Source organism: Vanacampus margaritifer, chromosome 19, assembly GCF_051991255.1.
Source record: "Vanacampus margaritifer isolate UIUO_Vmar chromosome 19, RoL_Vmar_1.0, whole genome shotgun sequence".
Lineage (NCBI taxonomy): Eukaryota > Metazoa > Chordata > Actinopteri > Syngnathiformes > Syngnathidae > Vanacampus > Vanacampus margaritifer.
In genome coordinates this window covers 8899701-8915379 of record NC_135450.1, presented here as the reverse complement: position 1 = coordinate 8915379, position 15679 = coordinate 8899701, and the positions used below count along the sequence as shown (strand labels likewise).

Here is a 15679-nt window from a genome sequence, read left to right as displayed (position 1 = left end):
GATTCGGTAAAGTACGGCTCAGTCTGAAAGAATAGATATAGATATATTTTTCCAATAAAAGTCGATTCGATACGTATTGATTATATTTTCAAGTGGAAAGGTTTATTTCGATTCTATGTACTCGTATCGTTTAAATCAAAAGCGATTCTCCGATTCCAAGCGTTTTGTTACACTCCTTATGTCACTACAATATGTTCAGTATTTTCTCGGGCCCGACCGATATGCATTTAAAAAAAAAAAAAAAAACAGATTACCGATTAATTTGCCGATTATTTATTTATATATATAATGCATAAAATTACCCCTCCTCCCCAATTCCTTTTCCATGGGTGACACTTGCGCACTAACTTTTGCTATTAAAATTTACATAGACCTTTTCAAAAACATTAATGTATAAAGTATACAAAGGTTATTGAGATCATCCCTTCACTTTTAGCATTGTCGCTAAGATAGCAATGTTTTAAAAAATGAAGCATGTTTTGTATTTAAATATACAGTGGATGTCATTCTTAACGTCATGTGTTTAGTTTTACAGTTAACTCCAACTACGGTGTCATTAAACAACTTAAATGACGCTTATGGACAACAGAATAACATGTGCTACACACTTGCTATTTGCTAATGCTACGCACCAAAATGGTGCATTCAGGATGCCTTCACAGCGTCATTTTAAGGGGAAAATAATTGGCCATTTGGCCCAATTGGCTGATTGTTTTGGCCGATGTTGGAAGGCCAATAATCGGCCGATTTTAATCGGCGACCGATTAATCGGTCGGCCCTAGTATTTTCGATACATTTTATGTTTGCAATTTTATTTTTTGTTCACTTTTTTTTTTTTTGGGTGTTTAAGTAAGTTTGGAACTTACCCATGCTATCCTTCACCGTACTACGTCTTTATGAGCATTGAACTACACCAAATCTGCATCGATTAAACTGCGCTTGACAGAAATTCGTATAAGGTTCAATCGACTGCAGCAAAAACAGAAAACAGCCAGAGTCAAGTGTGGCACAAGCCATTAATCCAACCTGGACCGGCATGCAGATGTTACCCCGAACGGCGCAATCCAATCACGTCTTCGCACCATGGAATGCAGTCCGATGCCATAACAATATAGGACATCAAAGCTTGTCGTGTTGTAAGCTCCCGGGGCTTGAATAACCTCCGAGATTAGTGTTGTAAGTCAAGGCGGCCATCCCCACTCGGGGGGACCCAGACGTCATAAATGTCCCCAGACACTGAAAGCCGGTCTCCAGCTTGGCCTCGCTGACCCCCCCCCCACCGGCTCGACGTTTGGAAACGTCGTTAGGCGGCTTCCGGGGTCAGTCTTTGTTTGTCACATCGCGTGTTAAAAGCCCACCGGGGCGTTGTTTTCAACGCTGATATCTGAGAGCGTGTGCACGAGAGCAGCTGTGCCGGGGAGGTCCGGTCCGGTGGGTGCGACAGAGTCACCGTGACCTTAAACAAGCAGACGTCGTGTCCTTGAGTTTCACTAATCAATGGAAATGAGTCATTATCATTACGGATTTATGTAAATATTGACCCATTTGAAGCATCTTGAAGCCAACTCGAGCTAATGTGTTTTGATTGCGCGATGACAGGGTCATTTCCTTGGAACTGGTCTGGGCTTTGCGACGTTTTCATGATCAATCCTAAAATCAAAATGCACTTGAATAGAACATCTTCTAGTTGAGGAGATTACATTTTCATCATTAGCTTGAAAGATTATGCAAAATGTCCCTTAGCGATTAGCGCTTAGCGCTATACTTGGGGTGGGGTATGTATAAATGAATGAATGAATACGATTTGGGCCTGGCTGTGGATTTTCCCCAGCTAGCTCCCATGGTGCTTGTTTACCTTTTAGGAAGCTAGCTAGCTAGCTAGCATCAGGGGCTAAAGCCAAACTGTGGCAGGGTTTTTACTTTCTGGACCTGCGTTTGCCATCTCTGATTAAAGTAAGCTTTAATGAGCTCAAGTGTGTGTAAAACATGCGGGATATCACAAGTAGGTGTGTAATGTACCCTAACTCCCACCACCACTGTACAAATAACAAAGGTTTCATGATGGCTACAGCTGTTTAGTACATCCCAACGTAAAGAACGGTTAAGAAAAAAAGATGATGTTCAAACAAACTCATAAATTTTTATCGGCATCACAATCCTCCCTGTGAGCAAACATAGCATTTGTTTAGCAACGTTTCTCTCAAATATTTACACTTGGTTGAGCAGGAAATGCTATGAGGGGAAAGATGCGTTCAAGAGCGTATGGAAATCGTAACAACACAATTGTATGTTTGTGATAGGAAAAGACCAAAATAAATCCTTAAATGCTCTTCCTCCCCCGTGGTAATTATACTTCCTATTGCAAATACAACCCCCACACCCTTTTCCTCAATGCTGCCTCACATTATCATAATCCTGCCCATGAGCATGGGAGTCATGGTTGCGCCTGGAGGCTGGCGGTGACTTATGTTGTGGCTTGCTAATCATATTACAGTCAGCTGCCGAAAGCTGATGTTCTTGGCACGTCCCCCGCTGACACGCCTGGTAGACTCGGCAGCCCTGCAAACCTCTAAACTCCCACTGATGGAATGATGGCGAGGAGGAACTATGCTCTTCGGATAATTGTTTCGGTGTTGAGGTCAATGTGGTTAAAAAAAAATAAAAATAAAAAATCCCAATCTACTGTGTTGTGAAATTTTATGAGCTGTTGTTAATACTGTTTTTTTTTTTTAAAAATGGGAATTGTGACCAAAAGCAGCGAAAAATTTCTTTCGTTTTTAGAAATAAAAGGATCTCATCGCCCACCTCTAGAGGTCTGAAAAAGTCAGCCGATGACAACTTCTGCTTTTAATTTTGATTTGAGAGAACTACTTGAAATATATTGTTTAATGTTCTTGAATAAAACAAGATTGCAACACTGAAGGTGTATGCTACTTATAATGAAAAAATAATATTCGGGGTCGGCAGGTCAGACTTTTTAAAAGAACGGGGATTGCCCAAAAATTGTGATCGGTGCACCCCTATTTATAATTCAGTTACTGGTTTGGCCCCTAAAAATGTTGATCATTTGTGGGGTTTCCATCCACCCATTTTCATTCGAATTTTCAAGAAATGTGAAAATAAAAATGAATGGAAACGCAAAAAATTCTAAAAAGTTTGGACGGTGGATTTTAAATCGAAAAAAGGAAAATGCTAAATTTGGCTATGGAAACAGGTTTTGCGAATAAACGCTGACAAGACCGGATACACGTCGCATGTTTGTAGTCACAAAGCAATGGCGGACAATAAAGTAAGGTATGTTTAGGGAGACGATGAAAAATAAACCTTTTTGGAATGAAATAAAGAAGCGCATATTAATGCAATTTTAGATGGACAGCAGCAAGGAAACACTACGGTTGATCAAGAATTACAAAAGCAAGCTCATACGGCGTCATTGCACCGCACAGTCGCTTCCTGTTTTTCTTCTTCTTCTTTTAAATTAAGTCCCCTCTCAACAGTGGGGGAAAGAGCTTTTTGGCTGGTTGATCTCTTATACTCTGCTGCCACCTGCTGGCTTTTTTTTGTGTGTGCAATAACTACCATTGCTTCAGGTCAGAAGCTGGATCAAAGCCTTCTGTATGCTTTAGCATAAAAAACGTCCGTCCGTCCGTCTTCTTCCGCTTATCCGGGGTCGGGTCGCGGGGGCAGCAGCTTTAGCAGGGAAGCCCAGACTTCCTTCTCCCCAGCCAATTCAGCCAGCTCATCCGACGGGACCCCAAGGCGTTCCCAGGACAGCCGAGAGACATAGTCTCTCTAGCGTGTCCTGGGTCGTCCCCGGGGCCTCCTGCCGGTAGGACATGCCCGGAACACCTCCCCAGGGAGGCGTCCAGGAGGCATCCGAACCAGATGCCCGGAACACCTCCCCAGGGAGGCGTCCAGGAGGCATCCGAACCAGATGCCCGAGCCACCTCTACTGGTTCCTCTCAACGTGGAGGAGCAGCGACCGTTATGCCCCTCCGTGAGTCATCACCTTATCGTGGTGGAGGGGTTTGCGTGTCCCAATGAGCCTGGGAGCTATGTTGTCCGGGGCTTCATGCCCCTGGTAGGGCCACCCAAGGCAAACAGGTCCTAGGTGAGGGACCAGACAAAGCATGGCTCAAACGACCCCAATGATGAATACAAACCGTGGATCTTCGTTTCCCTTGCCCGGACGCGGGTCACCGGGGCCCCCCTCTGGAGCTAGGCCTGGAGGTGGGGCTCGAAGGCGAGCGTCTGGTGGCCGGGCCTATACCCATGGGGACCGGCCGGGCACAGCCCGAAAAGGCAACGTGGGTCCCCCTTCCCATGGGCTCACCACCGGTGGAAGGGGCCAAAGGGGTCGGGTGCGCAGTGAGTTGGGTGGCAGCCAAAGGCGGGCGCCTTGGCGGTCTGACCCCCGGCTACTGAAGCTAGCTCTGGGGAATGTCATCTCTCTGACAGGGAAGGAGCTCGAGCTGGTGTGCGAGGCTGAGAAGTTCCGACTAGATATAGTCGGACTCACCTTCACACACGGCTTGGGTTCTGGTATCAATCATAAAAAACGTATACATGTTTTTTAGACCATGGTAATATTTCAAATAGAACGTATTTATACGTTTTTTGAAGCAAATGAGTGAACTTTAAAGACAAAATTCTGCAGACACAACTTTTGCTTGCTACCTCGCTTTTACCAAACACTACATGTGTGCACATAAAATAAAAACAACTTTTAAATGTTTTTATTTGTTTTCATGGTCACTGTTAGGACCAGTCAGGGACTGTAGGCGGGTACGATGTGGTTCCCGGGCCACATTGAGCATCAAATTTTTGGGGGGATTCAAATCCTCTACTTCAAATCCATGAGGCAGATGTGTCGAACGCTAGGCTACCGTGTCGGCCGGATTTCAAAGACAAATCAAGATGAACAAATCTGATTTAGTTTTTGCCCCGTAATCAAGAGCAGATCCATCAAACCCAAACAAATGCCTTATCATATTTAAAAAGCAGATTGTGTTGACTTGGCAGCACTTTGAGGTCGCCTTGTCAAAAACAGTTAAACCCCATCAGATGGCTGCGAGTATTTACGTCGTCCGCATAAGGTGATCATCTGTTTTCTACGCCGCACAGCTGTATAAGGCGTGTGCTTACACACACACAGTTTTGACGAGCGTCACAACCTGCATCATCGCCGTTTGATGCTCTACCCGGCGAATCAACCAATGAGGGATGTTAAAGTTGTGGTCCTGCCGTTGACTCGGCGCTTCGCCACCTCCCATCAGCCCCTCAATCACCACCACCACCACCACCAGCTGCCAACCAGAGGCGTTCGCCGCTCGCGCACAGGAAGTCAGCTGTATCGCGAGCGGATGTTGCGGACGTTACCGCGCGCATGCCCTCGCCATGTGTGAGCCGGCTACCGGGAACCCACATCGTCTCGTCCTTTATGACATCACGGCACCATATGAGCTTGACTGACAGACGCTCTGCTTGTTTTCCTCTTTTAGGAGTCCATTTCCTGTGCTCCCTTTGTTTTAGAGCGTATATTTTAAAGGGGTGGGGGGGGGGTCTCTCCTTTTTAAATGTGGTGTTTACATTGTGTGAGTGCTTTGAGAGGAAAGCACAAAGCCACCGCATAGTGGGTGGATTATAAACTTGGACTGAGTTTCAAACAGAGTGAACTTATAAACACAGAACCCCCCCCCCCCCCCTCCCCAATGCACGCTCTTTACTCACGGCCCGCTCACATATGACTTTGGATCAAACCCAGACCAGCAGCACTTTGATGAGTGTGCGCGCTTGTGTCTCTGCTTGCTTTGTGTTTGCACCTTCTTGTGATTGCCGCTTGGGAAAGTAGCGTAACTGATCACGTTTTGTGGTCAGATGCGAGGCGACGCTCAAGTTAGTAGGAAGCAGGAACAGTTTTCCTTTTTGTTTTTGGAACGTTAAATGCCGAAACGATTAAGTAAAAAAATCACATGTATGCATTCCAGGCCACAAGGTGGCGACTTTAGAAAGACACTTTCTACAGAAATTGCGTGGGAATGCTGAAAGATGAATGCTAACTTGAATGCTTATTAAGTAAATTGAAAGATAAATTATGTGTAAAATTACAAAGTATTAATTGTAGTAAGAAAGATAACTGAATAAAAACATCAATCTGTCAAAGGTTGGATTCGAACCATCGCCTCCTGTTCCCAGGTCAAAACTCCGCTGCACTAGCTGAAGAGCTGACCAAGCGGGGTTTGAACCGAGGTTTTCCAGTGTGGCAGGCAATTGCTCGAACCACTGTGCCATTGCTGCCGTAGACGAATCTATTACATTGTACTGACCATTTGCACCGACGTCACGTGATCACGTGACCGCCCTATGATGGACGGCGGAAGGAAATTGTTGAATGGAAGAGGACGTGACTTAGCAACTTAGCAACTGTTATTTTACAAATTAGAAGTTATTATTGCCCATAGAGTCATCAAATCTCGCCTGTCAGTCGAAGTTGCAGATTTAGTCGGGACTCACAGAGCGTGATATTTACTTAAGTTGGAGATCCTTACCTTCTGTTGCCTGCTGTTTTTACCAAGTTAATCAAATCGCCGACTTTGCCGGAATTCACAGCGCACAAGCTATATCCTTATGTAGTCAAAATTTAGCAGTAATAAATGTAATAATAATGCATATATTTGTAAAGACTGGGGTCAAGTTGTATTTTACAATTTTAAAAATGTATAGAATTTAACAAGTTACTCCAAGTTAAAGATTAGATAGCTCTTAATATGAAAAGAAAAATGCACTGAGCTGTCACCAATGTCTTACAAATGCAATTATACCATCTAGTGGCAGAAAAATGACTTCAACACAAAACAATGTCACACTTGTTTTTTACTGTACAGTACATCTTTAACTAAATTTTATGAATTTTTATGAAATTACAGTGATTAAAAGATGCAGCCATATTTTTATTAGTTTACCCCCCCCCCCCCCCCACACACACACACACTTTCATGGTAACAAGAGTTTGAAAACTTAGAAAGAAATTATTTATATTTTATTGTACATCTAGAACAGATATAAAATTTGCGATTAATCGTGAGTTAACTATTGACGTCATGCGATTAATTACAATTAAAAAATTGAAGCTGCTGACACCCCAAATAAAAATTGCTTCAAGCAGTTTATTTTTTTAATCAAAGTACTGAAATTACTCCTACTGGTCACACCACTACTTTTGAGGCTCATTTTCAAAAGCTTTCCAAACCCTTTTTACAACCAACACCCAAACCCCCTCATCCCCCCCGGTTGAATAGGCCGTCAAGTAAACGGCCTCTTCTGAAAGGCGTCTAATAGTCAGTGCACCTTGACGTGTGAAGAGTCAGTGCTGGCACGACAACCCGAGCGGCACTTTGGAGCCGATCTTTGGTTGTCACGATGTGCCGAGGCACACGAGGGGGGACGACCTGCGAGCTGCGAAGACCACAAGGACCTGAATAGGCATTATGTGCCAGCTGTTGAGAATGAGGAGTAATTGCGCTGTTGGCATGACTCCACATGGGCCCCAGTGCTGCGGCTATGCACCCCCTGCCTCCAACCGACCCCCACCCTTTGGCACTTTGCCAAACCCGTCCGCACGCTACGTCCCTGACCCATCCCACCGCAACCAAGTGGCAGCCCAAACCATACAGGGCCACCCTTATTACACCTCAGCAGCCAACCAAACACGCATATACACACCCTTTACCACCAGCACTCTGTTCCACATTCCAAGGGGGGGCACTGGTTAAATCTAATCCCATAATAAGATGCTCAGCTGTCCGGGAAAAGAAAGAGAACTTTCCTCTGGTAAATTCTAGACTTCCTTTTTTTTTTTTTTACGCCCTCCCTTCTTTTCAGCTAAAGTGGAGGCAAGATGACACTCCGGGCCCCACCGGCCATTTGCTTTTGTCTTTCTACGACCTTGATTTATCCTCTCTTCTCACTGTTTTATGTTTTTTTTTTTCCGTCAATGGTATAAGATTGCCTCTGTGTTGGGTCCTGGGAGCCTGAATGCATTGGGGGGGGGGGTGACTTTGCTTAAGGGCCATTTTGCTCTGTTTTGCGCATGCAACACATACATTCTTGTTTAGGTTCCAAACAAGACAGATGTAAGCAATTTTGCACATTAGATCATCTACTACTATGTTTTGTCTTTGTTGTCAAGCATTTGCAAAAGCTGCGTTAGCAGTTAGCATATAAGGGAGGATTTGAGTAAAAAAATAAAAAAAAAAGTATCTTGAGTTTGAGGCCACTAAAGATGTGTTCGCGAGAATTTTGTCTGCAGGTTTCATTCCCCGAGTGCATCGAAGTAAATTATGTTAAGCCGATGACTTAAGTTCATATAGAGAAATTGCCTTGAAGCTTTGCATTAGAGTGGTACGTTATTTGATATTATTTTTTTATTGGCATGGGCTTGTCAGTTTGTCCCCATTACATTTAGGGGAGAATCCTTAAATGATGATGCCAATAATGGGCAAAATATAGCAGTAAGTAAGTGGAACCCCTAAAATGGAAGTTCAGATTTTGAATGAAATAAAAATAGTCCATTCACTGGTCAACTGATTCTATTAACCCCTTTGTAATTGTTCAGGCAATGGCTTAAACATTTTTTTTTTTTTTACAATAATATGTTATATTGTGTTATATTATATTATGCTGAGTTATGCAGCGAAACCCAGCCATTTTTATCCATCTCAGGGATGCGGCCATTTTGCCACTTGCTGTCGACAGAAGATGACATCACAGTTGCTCACGGCTCAGGCACCGACCAATCACAGCTCACTTGTTTTCTGAAGCTGAGCTGTGATTGGTTGTTACCTAATTCTGCATTAGAGGATGGTCGGAAGTCAGACTTTTCAGAGTTCAAACCAGCAAGTGTGTTCGGGGAACACAAAAAAGTACCCCGACTTCACCGACGGACTACAAGTGACGTCACGCTACAATGGCGAACACCTTTGGAAACATAGACCGTGAATGGTAAAACACAATTTACTCGAGTATAAAACTAGATGGCTTTCTTCATTCATAAATATTTGACATAACTTCACGCAACACAACGTAGGTGACAGTATGCCGCTATCTCCCTGCATGAAATTAAACCGGGAACTACTGAACTGTATGGAATGCTCATGAAATAAGATAAAAACAATAAATGAAGCAAAATTGCGAGAAGGCAAGTTTGCTGGAGGTCAAAATGAGTATTGAGGACCAAAATAAAAACACAATTTATCACTATCCGCCATTTTGGTTGTTGACTTTCGCCTCGAACACTTTCAGGTCGGAACTGGGAAAAACCAACTCGGATATATCCGACCATCTTCGAATGCAGCATAAGACCTCAGCAACTGTGTTGTCATTTTCTCTCAACAGCAAGTGGCAAATTGGCCAACTCTGATATAGATAAAAACTGCTGGATTTTGCTGCTTAACTCGTATTCCACTAAAGCAATATTAACCAAAAATACCGTATTTAGACTAGTGGGGCTGAATAGAACATAAATATTGTCAATCATTTTTTGGGGGGGGTTGACTTCCTCTTTCAGCAACTTTTTTAACACACATAGCTATGACATGTGTAAAAAGACCATAAGCACTGTTAATACTAACGCGTAAAATTATTAAAATGCTCATTTTACACTTATTTTTGGATAAGTGCTGCAAAAAAAGCCAAAGAAAAAGCAAAATGTGTGTAGAGGTAATCTTTGGACTGACCTCTTGCTAGGTTACATGTGGCGTCTTGCGTTGGATGGTTCAAACAAAGTTTTGTGCAAATTTGAATGGCATCTCCTCAGTACGATTTTCGACTTGAAAGGTTTGAGTCCAAGTTTAATCCGGATTTCATCCATATTGTGCACTTGGAAGCAAATCTAATGTGGGAAATACCATTTAACTGTAAGCCCTAATCAGATCAGGTAGGATATTAGCGAGGTTAGCTTTTTTTTTAAATTTTTTAAATTTTTTATATATAATATATATATATATATATATTTTATTGTGTATATATATATATATATATATATATATATATATATATATATTTTTATATATATATATATATATATATATATATATATATATATTTTTTTTTTTATATATATATATATATATATATATATATATATTTTTTTTTATATATATATATATATATATATATATATATATATTTTTTTTTAATTTATTTATTGTATATTTTATTTTTTTTATTTTTGTGGTAATGAAGATTTTATTAACTAATTTAGCACAAAAATATATATATAATTGGGCTATCTTTTTTTCTTTTAGCAGTGTTTCAGCAAACTTGCATTTTGTCTGTTAGGAGTGGTGTAAAATGTGAGTTAGATATGCAAGTTGCTGCTTAAGGAGTGTGTGTGCGTCAAAGTGGAAATCTCTAAACTTGGGTTATCAGCTTTTGGAGCCTGGGAAACTATAACAGGCTGAGATAAAGACAAAGGGGCACAGAAAGAGGAGAAGGAGAGTTAACCATGAACTATATTGTGTTATGTTCCGTCAAGGTAGAATAAGTACTTCTGTAATGCTTTTGGATTAGAAAAGGGAAAAAAATACTATTCTTTAATAATTAATAACGCATTGATGCAATGATTTAGTGTTGGGGGAGGTAGAGGATGAACGCCTATGATCAACGGTGGGGAAAAACCAAAACAACAGATGGGACTGTGTATGTCTTTAACCCAGATTCTCTAATCCCATCTTCACTGCAAGAATGTCCATATTACATATTAGACATGACACCAAACGAACATTTAGGTAGGAACCCCCGACTCAGGTGCAAAATGTACCTGTCGCAAACACGCTCAGAGTGTGGGTTTTGAGTTTTCAAATGGTGTTTTTAAATGGCGTTTTGAGGTGAGCAGTTGGTGTGGGGGTAGTGAGACCCAGACTGTCAGCTGTCAGGGTTTAAAGAGGGGGGGGGAGTGGGTAGTGGCGGTGGAGGGGTGGCATCCCTCAGCTGATGCAGCAGAGGTGGGGTGAATCGGTCAGCTGATGCTATCAATAAGAGATGGGGGGTGCTGAATCAGCTGGCATAACATCATTCGCCGTCATTTGACCTCATAAACCAGGTCAGGGGGACGACTTAATCACCCTTGTTACATGCATAATGGTTGGCATCCCGATAAGCCGGTATTGCTTTGTCGTGTGTGACAGCAGCAAGTAGCCAGCGCTTAATGAAATAATCAAAACAATCTTTTGAGTGTGACATTCTCACAGGGGAATTCATTTAATGTACTAGCGTCAAGTCCTATTTTTTAAAATTGCATTCTCCTCCTTTTGCACATATTTACACCAACCTTCTTCCTCTCCATGACCTCTAACATTCCCTCTCTTCCCTAAAAAGAAAAGCATCTCTTTGCCCTTTAATTCTTACCCGCGTCAACCCCCCCTCGCTGTCGCTGACACGGTTTGGCGCCCTCTTGCCAATCCAAACCTTTCTAGGTTGGGTCAGAGGTCGTGTTGGATGCAAGGGATTGCCTTGTAAATTAGTTGACAAATCCCTAATTACACCATTGTAATCTTTGTCAGGGTGCCAGTCTCCAGTTCAGTGGGTGTGCCTTAATCCCTAATTAAGCAGATGAAGTTGAAATGTGAATTAAATTGATTTTAGGATCATGTAAAATTTGCCAGTAATTACATACACTGAATAAATTGGGAAATTTTGTTTTTGGGATATTGATATAGTTTGAATCTTTAGTGAAAATGTGCAATCATTTTGTATTTTTAGCTTGACTATGCAATGTTTTTTTTTAAAAACAAAAATATAATAATAATAAAAAATAATGCATTCGATTTATATAGCGCTTTTTTGGACACAAAATTAAAGGCTTGCATTGCTCTAACGAAAGATTAATACTATACAGGCAAAAAAAAAAAAATGGAAATGAGTAAAAGTAAATGAACTACTTCTCTGCTCTTCTCCACTTAGTGAAGATGTCAGAGTAGAAGCTAGCTGATGTTAGCCATGCCAGTTAGCTAGTTAACATGTTTTTAGTCCTACTATGTTTTTTTTTTTTGGTCTGACAACAGATTGTTTTTCCAGTTTGACTACAGCAGTGACCTTTTTAGAGATAGATTAGTCAGATTGGTTAGATTAGTCGAAATGGCTTACTGAGCAGCCATTGCAGCATTTCCAGCATCTCTAATTGTATTAATGATGTTAGTTTACAATTAGTAGTATGAGATATCAGTTGGTATCGATTCTTTCCTGTCCACTGCTATTACAGCAGGCCTGTGTTTATCCTCCAAGAGTGTCATTGACGGCTGGTTAGAGCTTCTGTCGATTTTTACCTTAAATCAATACAGTGCCAGTGCTGACGCTGCAGAATGGCAGCCAGACAAGAATCAATGAGTCTCTTAATGGGATCAGAACCCCAGCAGTTGCCATAAAACCTCCAAGGTTACAAACACTCACACAGGGGTTAAAAAAAAGAAGTCTCATTACGGACAGAAACAGATTACGGATGCTTTGGACATGCTTACAATTGTAGTACTTGAACCAGTGCAACCAACAGAAACGAAACAAAGAGAATTGACTGCTGGGAATAAATTAATACAATTTCAAGGAACGAGTAATAGACCGGATGACTCATCACTACGTCCTAACCATTCTCCTCTGGGCTGCCCATGATGTTAATGCATTATTGGATATTCAGTGCAAATGTTATTTGATGAGCAGGAGGGCAGAAGCACAGGGAGTGCCTGGCCATGATGGCGTTGAGCCGTGACTGAGGTCGGGAGCGAGTGATCAAGTAGAAAAAAACAGCTGACTCACCAGGGGTCATGATCAAAAGAAAGATGGCAGGGTGACAGCCTCATGTGGTGCCCTTTGCTCTCCAGACAGCCATCAACTTTCCTTCATTAGCAGAAGGACATTATGCCGATGGTATTCAAGAACATATGAAGGGGGTGTCGATATATGTTAATTTATGAACGTTGAAACGTTTGATCGATGCATCGATGAATAGATCTGATTTGCTTTGCTCAGGCTGATTCAGTCCATCCATGTAGTTGTGATCCCATCGTGGAATTGGTTGCGTAAAGCAAAGCAAAAATGAACTGAATCATTTGTTTTATTTAACTTTACAACTGGTTGACCCATCAGTGACTCATTTAATGCTTCCGTGTATTGTTTTGGTGCAAAAGAAACTAGCTGTCGGTCATTCCATGCAAAATTACCTACAAAAATCTGAATATTTTAACCAAGCAGATTTTGATTTTAATGAAACTCGGTGTGCTTGTCGATAGTGATGGCATAACACTGGATGTCAAATTTTAGGTCAATCGGAGCAGGGGTGTGGGAGCTACGCCCTGCCGAATTTGGACATTTTTATCGAAAAAGGGGCGTTGCCACCTTTTTTGGAACTCTTATCTCAGGAACAAATGTTAAATTAAAAATTTTAAATTACCACCAGGCTTTCTTTTTTTTCTATCTTTCATAGAAATGCTCTCTTTTAGGTCTCTGTCCATCCCTATCCAGTGCAAGGAATCAAGAGTGTGATCATCATTCCACCTTCAGATTGAAGGTAAGTTTGTTTCCAGTCTTTAAGGGCCTGTTTTTGTTTCTTAATCAATGTTCCTATTACAACCGCTTCCTGAGATGATTGCTTTCAACTTGCTATTGGCAACAATGGTTGAAGCACCATTAAGAGGATGAGCTTGTAGCTTTTACGTTGACAGCACTTTTATCCTCGCTCCAAGCATCCTATAAAGCTGACTGGGCCTTTTTTTTTTTCTTTATTGGCTAAAACCACATTTTCTTTCTGTCCTGCATGTGAGAACATTTTCTAAATATCTCTCCAAACATTTATTGTCAAACGGTAAGTAGTTGGAACCAGACAATTAATTGATGATTTATTCCTCAGCAAATGGGTTTGTTGTAACAGTAGTTTTAAAATATGTTAATCGGCTGCAGTTTAGCTGTTATTTTTATTTGTCACCCCGTAAAACGTTGTTAAATGGACTGGTGTTGTTAAAAAGGCTTTAAAATTTCTTATGTCTTCTTGACTGATAAAAACGTTAGAATAATGACATGGTAGGTGATGATCATATAAAATTGTTACCCGGGGGGCAGCATTTTAAACGTGATGATTCCAAATCGCCAGGCTGATGACTTCGATTTTGATGGCGACACTCAAATTTGGGGCTTTACTGCATCACTTTATTTAGCCGAATGCTTTGGTGCTGGCTCGGCCTCGGCACTTGATCCACATTGTGAGAGACAAAGGTCGAGTGAAGGAATTTGGGGTGGAAAAAGAGGAAAAGGGTGAACGGCGGAAAAACAGAAGGCGTCCCAGAATGGGAACGTGGGCATTTTTATTGGTGTCATGAGAGGAGAAATCAATAAAAAAGGTGGAAAAAATCCTCCCAGTTTTAAAAGCTCCATCACGGAGGCAATTAAAGAGGCCTTCAAAGAGTCCGTCTAATCAGCGGTTAAATAAAGATAGGAGCAGGCGATGCTTTGGATGGCCCCTGCTCCTGTAATCTAACACCTACTGCCCTGTACTCAGTGGCCCCTTGAACCCAATGTGTGTGTGTGCGTGCGTGCACATCCTTGTGTGTTTATGTGTGTTTTCTCCTCTTGCACACATGTGGGCGTACAGAGATCCCGGACGTGTTTCTGACAGCTTGTATGTGGTTAACAGGCCCTTAAAACGCAGATTAACCCGTTAAAGCGTCCACTCCTTCCCTGTCAGTCTGGCGTGTCTGACCTCTGGCTAAACCACGCGCAGACAAAGCTGATATGTATGCCGGCTTTATATATTGCACTCATAGCGGGACCAGTCTACCCTCTGTATCCATGACCCTTCCGTTTACCTGCCGTCTTATCTGCCGCGCCATAGACTCATTCGTCATCTGTGTAGGTTCTCACCGTGATAAGGCGCCTGCCGGTGGGTCAATACTCCAACATTTGGTCTTTCTTCGCTTGCCTCTCCCTGCTTAAAAAGAGGCGGCGTGTGGACATAGCAGATTCCAGCCAAAGCAATGAGTTTGCTTTAGGCATACAAGAGAGCAAGATAGACACAAATGGCAAATCCAGGTCCAGAAAGTAACAATCCTGCCACAATTTGACTTTAGCCCCTCGTGCTAGCTAGCTAGCTCCCTAGCAAGGTAAACAAACACCCGGGGAACTAGCTATGGTGCTAGCTAGCTAGCTAGCACCTGGGGCTAAAGCCAAACTGTGGCAGGATTTTTACTTTCTGGAACTGGATTTGCCACCTCTGAAGATAGACGGGTGAAAAAAGCTCTTTTACACAGTGTCATCTTGTTAGTCTACAAGCCGGTTGCTTTACCTCGACTCCTGTCATCATGTCAGACATTCTCTCAAGTCTGACTTTATTGCCTCAGCAGAGAAAGATGTGACTCTGTTGTATTAAATCATTCTAGACATGACGGGGAAGCAAATATAAGCCACAACATTCCTCTTCCATTTTAAGATGACTTGTTTTTGGCTGCAAATCAGAAGTTGCCCAATCGGTGGTGAGTCAAGATAAAGTTTACAATCATCAATCAATGTAAACTCCATCAATTATAGCTATTTCAACACTGCATGAAATTGCCTCACAAGTCGTATGTTGTTCCTGCGGTTGCTGTGCCAACCGCTGAATCAAACAGTGAATTAAAGGTCAGCGCTCATTTTCACAAAG

General features: G+C 42.0%; 1 long non-coding RNA gene across 2 annotated transcripts in view; it reads left to right on the top strand.

Moving 5' to 3' along the window:
* The window catches only part of LOC144039419 (uncharacterized), a 155196-nt gene that overhangs the window by 29028 nt on the left and 110489 nt on the right, over positions 1-15679 (top strand). For both annotated transcript variants that reach the window (XR_013289437.1, XR_013289436.1), the window contains exon 2: positions 13491-13558. This is a non-coding gene — a long non-coding RNA (uncharacterized LOC144039419). The remainder of the gene's footprint in view (positions 1-13490; positions 13559-15679) is intronic.